We start from the raw sequence: 12755 nt of genomic DNA on the forward strand, positions 1-12755 counted from the left end.
CGTCCAGTTTTATTAGCTTTCAATCACATTGTCTCTTTCACAAGCGTATTAAAAAAAGCTTTCTCAAGCCTTTTGGCCTTGATAACCTAGATACATGATGTCTTCTGAATTTTCCTGATGTATAAGTGAAATAACCCTGTCAAAAGGGGAACTCTTCAGTTTTCAACATAGTGTGCATTACATATTGTTTGCTAAAATATCTCCTTTCAAAAGAGGATCAAATTCTATTTAATATTTTTTTTTACAGCTATCTAGTTAAAATAGAACTTAAATCTGCAGCTCCTGATTGTAACTGTCTTTGTACAAAGGTTCTCACTTATGCCTTTTCTAAATACCATAGGCTCATAGATTATTCTCTTCAGCATGAAGTTAAATATAAATATATATCAGATCAGATCAGATCAGTCGCTCAGTTGTGTCTGACTCTTTGCGACCCCATGAATCGCAGCACGCCAGGCCTCCCTATCTATCACCAACTCCCGGAGTTCACTGAGATTCACGTCCATCGAGTCAGTGATGCCATCCAGCCATCTCATCCTCTGTCGTCCCCTTATCCTCCTGCCCCCAATCCCTCCCAGCATTAGAGTCTTTTCCAATGAGTCAACTCTTCGCATTAATTTTTATAATTCACACATTCTCAATAGGGTGTGCTTAAAGCTTCTTATTTTCCCTAGATAAAGAATTTGAAGGTCATTCCCAGGAAGCTGACAAAAGTCACAGAATTCTATGTTAAAAGTAACTGACACAAAGAATGGTGCAAGGCAAAATCAAAAATATTTAAAATCTAAAGTCTATGTGATTGTATCTTCATTATAACAGGAATATTAAGAAGCGATGCTGTGATGATAGAGTAGGAGACTGTCCCACAAAGATCAATGTCCCCCTACAAAGACCAATCATTAGACAGTGATCTGCCAATAAAAACAGCTCTGGGTGATTGCAGGAGTTCACTTATGAAACCTCAGGGGCACAGTAGAACAAAACCCTTGGGAATAAGAACAAACAAAGGGAAGGAAGAGTAGCTTCAGTTTTGCCTTGCACCATCCCATTCCCCAGAGGCCAGTGCTCTGTGCAAAGAGGGAACTTCCAGCTAGAGAGAGTTTCCCTGGCCAGGAAAGAGAGTAGGGTGAGCCACTGGCGTCCCCAGCCTTTCAGGGACCACATGAAAGACCGCTTCAGTTGCATCTCAGCAGAGACCAGCAGAGCTGAGACGTAGTGACAACTAGGAGCAAGGAAGAAAGGCTGTCAGCCATGCAGCAGGAGTTCCTGGGGTTCCCAGTGACCTTCTCTGCAGAGGGAACCCCAGCAGCTTTAGCCACTAAAGAAACCAGCAACCAGCACAGCCACTGCAGACCTTTTGCAGATTTTATTGGGCTTTGTCCCACAGGTTTTGTGTGTGTGTGTGTGTGTGTTCACAGGTGTTAGCATAAGGTGTCAGCCTAGACCCCTGCAACTGACCGCCACCCCCACCACGAGCTATAACTGACATATAACATTGTGCCATTTTAACATCTAAAATGTGATGATTTGATAAACATATATATTGCAGAACAATTACCACAATTATGTTAGTTAACACTTCAGCTCAAATGATTGCCATTTTTTTGGTTGTTGTCATGGCGAGAACATTTAAGGTGTATTCTCTTAGCAACTTTTTTTAAAAGTTTGTTTGTTTTTTTTTTAATGTGGACCATTTTTTAAGAAGTCTTAATTGAATTTATTACAGTATTGCTTCTGTTTTAAGTTTTGGTTTTTTGGATGTAAGGCATCTGGAATCTTAGCTCCCTGAATAGGGATTGATCTTGCACTCCCCTGCATTGGAAGGCAGTCTTTTTTTTTGTTTGACTCCTACAATCTTTATTATTATTAATATTTTTAGCTCTTAATTTTTAAATAGTAGATTGAAAGGAAGTTCAAAGATAGTACAGAGAGGTCCTGAGTACCCTTCTAGGACATTAGTGGATTCTTATAACCATCACTGCAGTCAAGATTCATAACTATTCCAGCACAGCCAGAAGCCCCTCCCCTCCATGTACCCCTTTATAGTCACACCCACTCCTCCCTGTCTCAACATTCTTTTTTTTTTTTTTTAATTTTATTTGGAGGCTAATTACTTTACGATATTATAGTGGTTTTTGCCATACATTGACATGAATCAGCCATGGGTGTACCTGTATTCCCCATCCTGAAACCTCCTCCCACCTCCCTCCCCATCCAGGGAAGTCCCTCTTAGCAACATTTAAATGTACAATGCAGTATTGTTAACTGTAGTTGCCATAGTGCACATTAGATCCCCAGACTTTATCCTAGAGATGGAAGGTTGTATCATTTGACCTGTATCTCAACATTTCCCCAGCCTCTGTTTCTGTAAATTCAGATTTTCTGGATTCCACAAATAAGTGAGATTATACGATCTTTGCCTTTCTTTGCTGGTTTATTTCACATGCCATAATGCCCTCAAGGTCCATCATGTTGTCGCAAATAGCAGGACTTCTTCCTTTTTTATGGGTGAATACTGCTTTTAGAGTAATGGGGGCTTCCCTTGTGGCTCAGGTGGTAGAGCATCTGCCTGCAATATGGAAGATCCAGGTTCGATTCCTGTTTTGGGAAGATCCCTTGGAAAAGGAAAGGGAAGTCCATTCCAGTATTCTTGCCTAGAGAATTACATGGACAGAGGAGCCTGGCGGGCTGCAGTCCATGGGGTCACAAAGAGTCAGACACGACTGAGTGACAACACTTTCAATGCTTAGAGGGATACCACCAAATTCAAGTTGTTTTAAGAGGCAAAGGAGATGAAAGAGATGCTTCTGCTGGTTAATCCAGAAAGATAGGCATGGCTTTTAAAAGGATTCTTTTAAAAGAATTTTTATGTGCAATACCTTGCTTGACTTTATCTGTTTCATAAGATATTTTTTATAGCATTTTAAAGCAATATTATTACCCAGGAAGATATGGAATAAGCACTTATAAAATTCTGAAATTTGCAGTAACCTATTGGGACTTCCCGGTGACTTAGTGGTGAAGTATCTGCCTGCCAGTGCCGGAGATGTGGGCTCGATCCCTGGGTCAGGAAGATCACTTGGAGAAGGAAATGGCAGTCCAGTATTCTTGCCTGGGAAATCTTACTGACAGAAGAGCCTGGTGGACTACAATCTATGGGGCCATAAAAAATCATGGACCTGATTTAGCGACTCAAAAACAACAATGTATACATGCACATATGTGTATATGTATCCATCACATTCATTTTATTCATTTATCCCTCAATGGACATTTAGATTGTTTCCATGACTTGGCTGTTACAAATAATACTGCTATGAATATGGGGTTCAGATATCTGGCCAACTTTTACTTTTGTGTGTGTGTGTGTGTGTGTGTGTTTATTTTATTTATTTATTTTTAAATTTTATTTTATTTAACTTTACAATATTGTATTGGTTTTTCCATATATCAAAATGAATCTGCCACAGGTATACATGTGTTCCCCATCCTGAACCCTAAGGAGTAATGCATGAGGAATCTCTGGCTTATTACATCAGGTAGAATCCTATGAATCCGCCATTTTTAAAGTCAAATAGTTGAATATTGGCAATCTCATATAGTTTGCACTAATAATTATTTGAAATTTGACAGAGAAAATTTACTGAAGCAATTTCTTTGCAACTGGTTAATAGCAGGAAGCAACTAGTTTGTGGACGGGTTTCTGAGGTAACAGGACCGTTACCATCTTGCAGCTTATTCCTCTAATTGACACTGAACAAATCTCCCATATTATGAAGAGGAATGAATGCTCACATGATACCAGAGAAGGAAATACACAGCATTCGAATGCCAAAATAGAATCTTTATAGTGATGAAACAAACAATAAATGAGGTGCTCGCCAAAGTGAATAATCACTGTTGAAAAAAAAGTGAAGACACAGCAGTGTTTCGCTTTCGAAGACAATGAACAGATGGCCTGTTCTCATAATTAGAATGATGCTGGATCACTTATTTGAGTTAGTGACTGTGATTCATTGGTCTTACATCACATGTTGGGAAACAAGATTGGTTATAGGAATGTTTGGATGGCTTTCCTTGTCAGCTTCTTTTGACTACACTTAAAATATTTAAAAACTTGACATAAAACAAGTGAGATGGAAATATTGGATGAATTATGTTGCATTCATTTATAGAACCTGATATTGATCCCAACCATGATTTTGTAGGCAACATAGAGTGAGACAGGCCACATGGTTGTAAACCTTAGCATAAATTTATATTATAAAAAGTTGGTGCCTTTTCCAAAGTAGCACTTTGTCCTTGAAATATCTTTTTGGATTTTCTTTTTCTTTTTTTCTTAACCTATTAAGTGGACCCTTTCTTTAAGTTACATGCATCCTGAAATCTCATCTCTTTCTGCTTGGATCATAATGCTTTACTCCATCTTTCTTTGGTTCTGAAATTCACTGGACATATGCCTTGCTTTTCATGTGTGTCTTACTTAGAACTTTTTATTCTGTTGCTATTCATGGGCCTTTGTCACTTTATCATCCCAACTCTATATGCATAACTATAGCAGCGTACATAAACCAAATGAAATATGGTGTGTGAATCACTTTTTGAATTGTGAAATAACATGTAAATTATTATTGTTAGCCTATGTCTATTGAATTATAAAATCCCACAGGGTGGTGGTAAGCTGTGTTTATGAAATTCTTTGTTTTATCACTATACAAGGCCAATGATGGTGTTGACATGTGTTAGGATGTATTGATGGTGTTTTGAAAGGAGGAAGAATCAGAACCAGCAAAGCTTTTATGTGTTCTGGGTTCAGTCTCAGCTCAAAAGACAAAAAGTATCAGTTATTGTACAGTTCTAAAAATTGTTCAGTATCATTGTGTTAAGAGCTTTGTGTTCTTTGTCAGGGATCTCCCAGTGTTTAGTGCAATAGAAGTTAATGACTTTGTTAATGAGTGAATGAAATGTAACTTTAGTAGATGAAGGTTATTTTTGAGCATTATCTATTTGTTACTTACTAATAGCTTTTTTCCCTTTCTTTTCTTCCCTGCCCTCCTTCCAAATACATATCTTGTCTATTTAGAGTTTTAGTAGCTATTTAGAACCTTAATTTTTAGTACATTTTATCTTCTGACTTGATTTACTTGAGTTAGTGGTCAATTAACATAGACATATGAAAAGGTAACCATTTACTAATTGAAGAAACATAATGAGTTAACTTACCCCAAATTATAATTAACATCTGTGGCACTGTAAACCTCTCTTCTCTCTCTCTCTCTCTCTCTCTCTCTCTCTCTCTCTCTCTATATATATATATATGTATACATATGTATATATATACATATATATATATATATACACACACAATGTGTGTGTGCATGTGCATATACATACACACACACACACACACACACTTATGTACATGGTGAAGGAAATGGCAACCCACTCCAGTATTCTTGCCTGGGAAATCCCATGGACAGAAGAGCCTGATGGGCTGCAGTCCATGGGTTGCAAAGAGTCAGACACAACTTAGTGACTAAAGTATCATATATAAGAATGCCAGAAAACTTTGTTTCTTTATAGTGTTCAGGTTTTACTCATTATTACCTACTGAACCAAACTTTTTCTACATTTGCACTTCTCCAGTATTTAGCCTTTAAAGGAAGACTGTGTTGATGTAGTTTTCAAGAATTTAGCTGTGAATATTTGAGAAGATAGATTATATATGTAGGTGGCCTTCAGTTATAATATTATACATATTTAAGGTAGTAACTAATAATAATAGAACCAAAATGGTTTTTTAGCTGTCATACCACTGTAAAATGAGAGGCAGTAATTTCTAAAGCAGTTTGAGATGGCTCAGATTGGTTATTTTTCACAATGGTGCTATCATTTGTATTCTAGGAAGAAATTTAATTTATTTTTATACTAAACTGTAACAGTCACTTTACCCTACATTTTATTTTAAAATGTTTTTCTACTATAAATTCTCACAAATTATAGAAATAAAATGCAAACTGAAGTATAATCACACATCAAACTAAAATAGCGCAACATGTTTTATCTATAACTCGTACTAAGTATAATGCAGAGAATAAAAATAAAAGTAAAACTCATGTGCACCAAGCTCTGTAGCTAATGTGTGCAAAAGCCCTGTGTCTGTGTCCTGGGAGATGAAAGAGACTTTGAATTTAACTACAATAGACTTAGAGCTTAATTCTTCCTTTCTTCTGCCAAAAACAATTTAGAGATCAAATAATGTAATGACAAAACAAATGATTTCTCTTGTATCCAGTCCTGAAAACATTTGACCCTGGCCAGTTAGAAATAGGATCATATTTGCTTTAGCCTTAGGAATAAGACCAATTTATCTACAATTTTGCAACTCTAGTCCCTGTCATTAGGAAACTTATGTAGGACATTTGCACATTCTCTTCTGTCTTTCCTTCTTTTTGTACTTGTGTAACTGCTAGTCATCCTTCTCATTTCAATACAAGAATGAGTTTTTTGGGAAAGCTGTTTCTGAGTATGTCACATTTCCTTATTATAAGCTCTTACATTACCATATCCTCATCTTATAGCAGTTATCATAAGTTGATAACTTCTATAATTTCTTTGTGGTTATTTGATTGTCTTTCCTGCCCCCATTCCAACTGTAATCTTTGAGATTAAGGAGTGCTTTTGTTTTTGCTGATGATTTTTTTTCTGTCCCTGAGTGTAGAGGCCAATTCACTTTGGGGCATTAAATATATAGCAGTTGAATGAATAAATGAATATGATAAATTGTACTCAATAAACTTATAGGAGATAACACAAAAGAAGAAGAGAAAATAAGTGAAATAATGTTCACTTAATAGTAGGGAATGATGGTATGAGTGGTAAAATATTATCCTCAAGTTGAGGGTTAGTGCAAATCTTTATGTCCCAATGCAGTTCACTACATTGCTTAATTTGAAGTAACCTGAATGATAACTGTAATGAGTGTAACCACATTCTAGCCAAAGTTTTTGTTTGTTTGTTTGTTTTTAAATAGCCTTTGCAGGCCTAATTACAGCATAATGTTCTTTGTCATGGTTTTATGGAACCCAATTAAAGGAAGCTATTGGAATGACAATCATTACTAAGTTTTGTCTACTCTTAATTTCTTTAATCTGTTGTTTCTTAGCCAAAGGAACGTACAGGACATGAAGAGAAGAAGAACCTAGTTATTATACACTTCCACTTTACATTCTTAGATAACTTAGGAAGCAATGGTCTATCATTCTAATGACTTACCCAAAGAATTACTTACTTTATTTAAAATATTTTGTTTATTTATTTGGCTAAATCAATTCCTAGTTGCAGCACATGGAATTTTCTTTGTGGCATGCAGAATCTTCCATGCTGGTGCAAGGGTTTCTGTTGTTGTGGCTCGAGTGTTTAGCTGCCCCACAGCCTGTGGGACCTTAGTTCCCTGACCAGGGATCGAACCTGTGTCCCCTATATTGAGGTGATTCTTAACCTCTGGGCCATGAGGTAACTCCCCAAAGAATTCTTTGAAATACTCCAGCTAATATGGCAAGAGACTAGAAATTAGAAAGTTCGAATTTGATATCTTAATTCTACTGCATATAAACGGTCTTTTTTGGCTGTTTTATTAGAAGTCTTTGAAATGGTCAGGCTTGACATAAGGCTGATCCCTGTAACAAGCAAGACCTGTTCCTGACTCACCCTTACTGCTGACTTTCATGTATGTTTTGTGTATAGGTGATTCCAATCCTATTTCCCTCCCTGGAAGTTATTAGGAAAAACATTTGTATTGATAAATGACAACAGTAATTCTTATGTAAAAATCTATGCTATGAAACACAAAAGTAGCCCCAAACAAATTCTGTTGGTGGTTTGTGCTGTTTGTTTTACTGCCTCCTGTGTTTCCATCTTTAAACACTTTTTTTTTTTTTTTTCTTTCTTCATTAAGCAGGCTCAGAAACCAGCTCCCTGGTGTTTTTACAACTATGGATAATGCAGACAGAATATCTCTCTCTAGAGAACCATCAAAATCTACTAAGGTGCTGTTGACAGTCTCCTTTATCTCCTGCAACATAATAAGCTTTGTCCTTAAAAAAGGTTCTGCTTAGACCTAGTTAGCTCTGTTGTTTAGGTTACTAATGAGGCCAGGATCAAGGAACAGAACCTTAGCAAAGTTAATCAGGTTTGTATCATTCTGTAGTCATCCACTGTTCCTAAACCTTATACAGTAGTTTTATAAATTTGTGTTGTCATTCACAACAGGAACCTGGCAAGAGAGGAAATGGATCAGGAATAATTTACCATTCAATGGAGTAGCCATGATGGTCAACAAAAGAGTCCGAAATGCAGTACTTGGATGCAATCTCAAATATGACAGAATGATTTCTGTTCGTTTCCAAGGCAAACCATTCAATATCACAGTAATCCAAGTCTATGCCCCAACCAGTAACACTGAAGAAGCTGGAGTTGAACGGTTCTATGAAGACCTACAAGACCTTTTAGAACTAACACCCCAAAAAGATGTCCTTTTCATTATAGGGGACTGGAATGCAAAAGTAGGAAGTCAAGAAACACCTGGAGTAACAGGCAAATTTGGCCTTGGAATACGGAATGAAGCAGGGCAAAGGCTAATAGAGCTTTGCCAAGAAAATGCACTGGTCATAACAAGCACCCTCTTCCAACAACACAAGAGAAGACTCTATACATGGACACCACCAGATGGTCAACACCGAAATCAGATTGATTATATTCTTTGCACTCAAAGATGGAGAAGCTCTATACAGTCAACAAAAACAAGACCAAGAGCTGACTGTGGCTCAGATCATGAACTCCTTATTGCCAAATTCAGACTTAAATTGAAGAAAGTAGGGAAAACCACTAGACCATTCAAGTATGACCTAAATCAAATCCCTTATGATTATACAGTGGAAGTGAGAAATAGATTTAAGGGCCTAGATCTGATACATAGAGTGCCTGATGAACTATGGAATGAGGTTCATGACATCGTACAGGAGACAGGGAACAAGACCATCCCATGGAAAAGAAATGCAAAAAAGCAAAATGGCTGTCTGGGGAGGCCTTACAAATAGCTGTGAAAAGAAGAGAAGTGAAAAGCAAAGGAGAAAAGGAAAGATATAAACATCTGAATGCAGAGTTCCAAAGAATAGCAAGAAGAGATAAGAAAACCTTCCTCAGCGATCAATGCAAAGAAATAGAGGAAAACAACAGAATGGGAAAGACTAGAGATCTTTTCAAGAAAATCAGAGATACCAAAGGAACATTTCATGCAAAGATGGGCTCGATAAAGGACAGAAATGGTATGGACCTAACAGGAGCAGAAGATATTAAGAAGACGTGGCAAGAATACACCTGTACAAAAAAGATCTTCACAACCAAGATAATCACGATGGTGTGATCACTCACCTAGAGCCAGACATCCTGGCTGAATGTGAAGTCAAGTGGGCCTTAGAAAGCATCAGTACAAACAAAGCTAGTGGAGGTAATGGAATTCCAGTGGAGCTATTTCAAATCCTGAAAGATGATGCTGTGAAAGTGCTGCACTCAATATGCCAGCAAATTTGGAAAACTCAGCAGTGGCCATAAGGACTGGAAAAGGTCAGTTTTCATTCCAATCCCAAAGAAAGGCAATGCCAAAGAATGCTCAAACTACTGCACAATTGCACTAATCTCACACGCTAGTAAAGTAATGCTCAAAGTTCTCCAAGCCAGGCTTCAGCAATATGTGAACTGTGAAATTCCTGATGTTCAAGCTGGTTTTAGAAAAGGCAGAGGAACCAGAGATCAAATAGCCAACATCCAATGGATCATGAAAAAAGCAAGAGAGTTCCAGAAAAACATTTATTTCTGCTTTATTGACTATGCCAAAGCCTTTGACCGTGTGGACCACAATAAACTGTGGAAAATTCTGAAAGAGATGGGAATACCAGACCACCTAATCTGCCTCTTGAGAAATTTGTATGCAGGTCAGGAAGCAACAGTTAGAACTGGACATGGAACAACAGACTGGTTCCAAATAGGAAAAGGAGTACATCAAGGCTGTGTATTTTCACCCTGCTTATTTAACTTCTATGCAGAGTACATCATGAGAAATGCTGGACTGGAAGAAGCACAAGCTGGAATCAAGATTGCCGGGAGAAATACCAGTAACCTCAGATATGCAGATGACACCACCCTTATGGCAGAAAGTGAAGAGGAACTCAAAAGCCTCTTGATGAAAGTGAAAGTGGAGAGTGAAAAAGTTGGCTTAAAGCTCACCATTCAGAAAACGAACATCATGGCATCTGGTCCCATCACTTCATGGGAAATAGATGGGGAAACAATGGAAACAGTGTCAGACTTTATTTTTTGGGCTCCAAAATCACTGCAGATGGTGACTGCAGCCATGAAATTAAAAGATGCTTACTCCTTGGAAGGAAGGTTATGACCAACCTAGACAGCATATTCAAAAGCAGAGATGTTACTTTGTCAACAAATGTTCATCTAGTCAAGGCTATGGTTTTTCCTGTGGTCACGTATGGATGTGAGAGTTGGACTGTGAAGAAGGCTTAGCGCCGAAGAATTGATGCTTTTGAACTGTGGTGTTGGAGAAGACTCTTGAGAGTCCCTTGGACTGCAAGGAGATCCAACCAGTCCATTCTGAAGGAGATCAGCCCTGGGATTTCTTTGGAAGGAATGATGCTGAAGCTGAAACTCCAGTACTTTGGCCACCTGATGCGAAGCGTTGACTCATTGGAAAAGACTCTGATGCTGGGAGGGATTGGGGGCAGGAGGAGAAGGGGACGACAGAAGATGAGATGGCTGGATGGCATCACTGACTCGATGGATGTGAGTCTTGGTGAACTCTGGGAGTTGGTGATGGACAGGGAGGCCTGGTGTGCTGTGATTCATGGGGTCGCAAAGAGTCGGACACGACTGAGCGACTGACCTGAACTGAACTGAGCTGGTAAATAAACAGCCAAAAAAAAAAAAAAAAAACACCCAGAAAACCAACAAACAGAAGTTAATTAATAATGATTTTATATATGGAGTTCAACATATCATTACTATGGTAAATTATTTTTCCAAAAACTTGTGAGTTTTCTCATGGATCATTTGTTTATTGACTTCTCCCACTCTCTGATTCTCTTTTACACACAGATGCTCAAACTTTACTCTGGAATGATTGCCACATTAATAAATGTAGAAGAGTGCTCCACAGAAAATAGGCTGTTTGCGTTTCTTCAAGTTTTGAGTGCCAGAAATAACAAAAGAAATTTGCTTGTTTTTAAACTTGCATTGTCTTTGACTTTAAAAGCAAATAGTTTCTGGTCTTACATTGAAGCCTTTAATCCATTTTGAATATATCTTTGTGTATGGTGTTAGGAGGTATTCTAATTTCATTCTTTTACATGTAGCTGTCCAGTTTTCCTAGCACCATTTATTGAAGAGGCTGTCTTTGCCCCATTTTATATTCTTGCCTCCTTTGTCAAAAATCAGGTACCCATAGGTGCATGGGTTTGTTTCTGGGCTTTCTATCTTGTTCCATTTGTCTATATTTCTGTTTTTGTGCCAGTACCATACTGTCTTGATGACTGTAGCTTTGTAGTATAATCTGAAGTCAGGAAGATTGATTCCTCCAGCTCCATTCTTCTTTCTCAAGACTGCTTTGGCTATTCTGGCTCTTTTGTGTTCCATATGAACTGTGAAATTTTTGTTCTAAGTTCTGTGAAAAATGCCATTGGTAATTTGATCAGGATTGCATTGAATCTGTAGACTGTGTTGGTAGTATAGTCATTTTCATAATACTGATTCTTCCTACCTTGGAACATGGAATATTTCTCCATTTGTTTATGTTGTCTTTGATTTTTTCATCAGTGTCTTATAATTTTCTGTGTACAGTTCTTTTGTCTCCTTAGGTAAGTTTATTCCTAGATATTTAATTCTTTTTGTTGCAGTGGTGAATGGGGTTGATTCCTTAATTGCTCTTTCTGATTTTTCATTGTTAGTATATAGAAATGCAAATGATTTCTGTGTATTGATTTTGTATCCTGCAACTTTGCTAAATTCACTGATTGGCTCTAATAACTTTTTGTTACTATCTTTAGGGTTTTCTATGTACAGTATCACATCATCTGCAAACAGTGAGAGCTTTACTTCTTTTCCAATATGGATTCCTTTTATTTCTTTTTCTTCTCTGATTGCTGAGCTAGGACTTCCAGAACTATGTTGAATAATAGTGGTGAAAGTGGACACCCTTGTCTTGTTCCTGATCTTAGGGGGGAAAATGGTACTGAAGAATTTATTTACAGGGCAACAGTGGAGAAACAGACATAGAGAATAGACTTATGGACATGGGGAGAGGGGAGGAGAGGGTGAGATGTGTGAAAAGAGTAACATGGAAACTTACATTACCATATGTAAAATAGATAGCCAATGGGAATTTGCTGTATGAGTCAGGAAACTCAAACAGGAGCTCTGTATGAACCTATAGGGGTGAGATGGGGAGGGAGATGGGAGGGAGGTTCCAAAAGGGAGGGGATAAATGTATATGTATGGCTGATTCATGTCGAGTTTTGACAGAAAACAGCAAAATTCTGTAAAGCAATTATCCTTCAATAAAAAATAAATTAATTAAAAACAGGTAGTACACGTGTCTCTTTCAATTCTTGTTTCCTCAGTGTGTATGCCCAGCAGTGGGATTGCAGGGTCATAAGGCAGTTCTATTTCCAGTTTTTTAAGGAATCTCC

The sequence above is a fragment of the Bos indicus genome, chromosome 5 (assembly GCF_029378745.1).
Source record: "Bos indicus isolate NIAB-ARS_2022 breed Sahiwal x Tharparkar chromosome 5, NIAB-ARS_B.indTharparkar_mat_pri_1.0, whole genome shotgun sequence".
Classification (NCBI taxonomy): Eukaryota; Metazoa; Chordata; class Mammalia; order Artiodactyla; family Bovidae; genus Bos; species Bos indicus.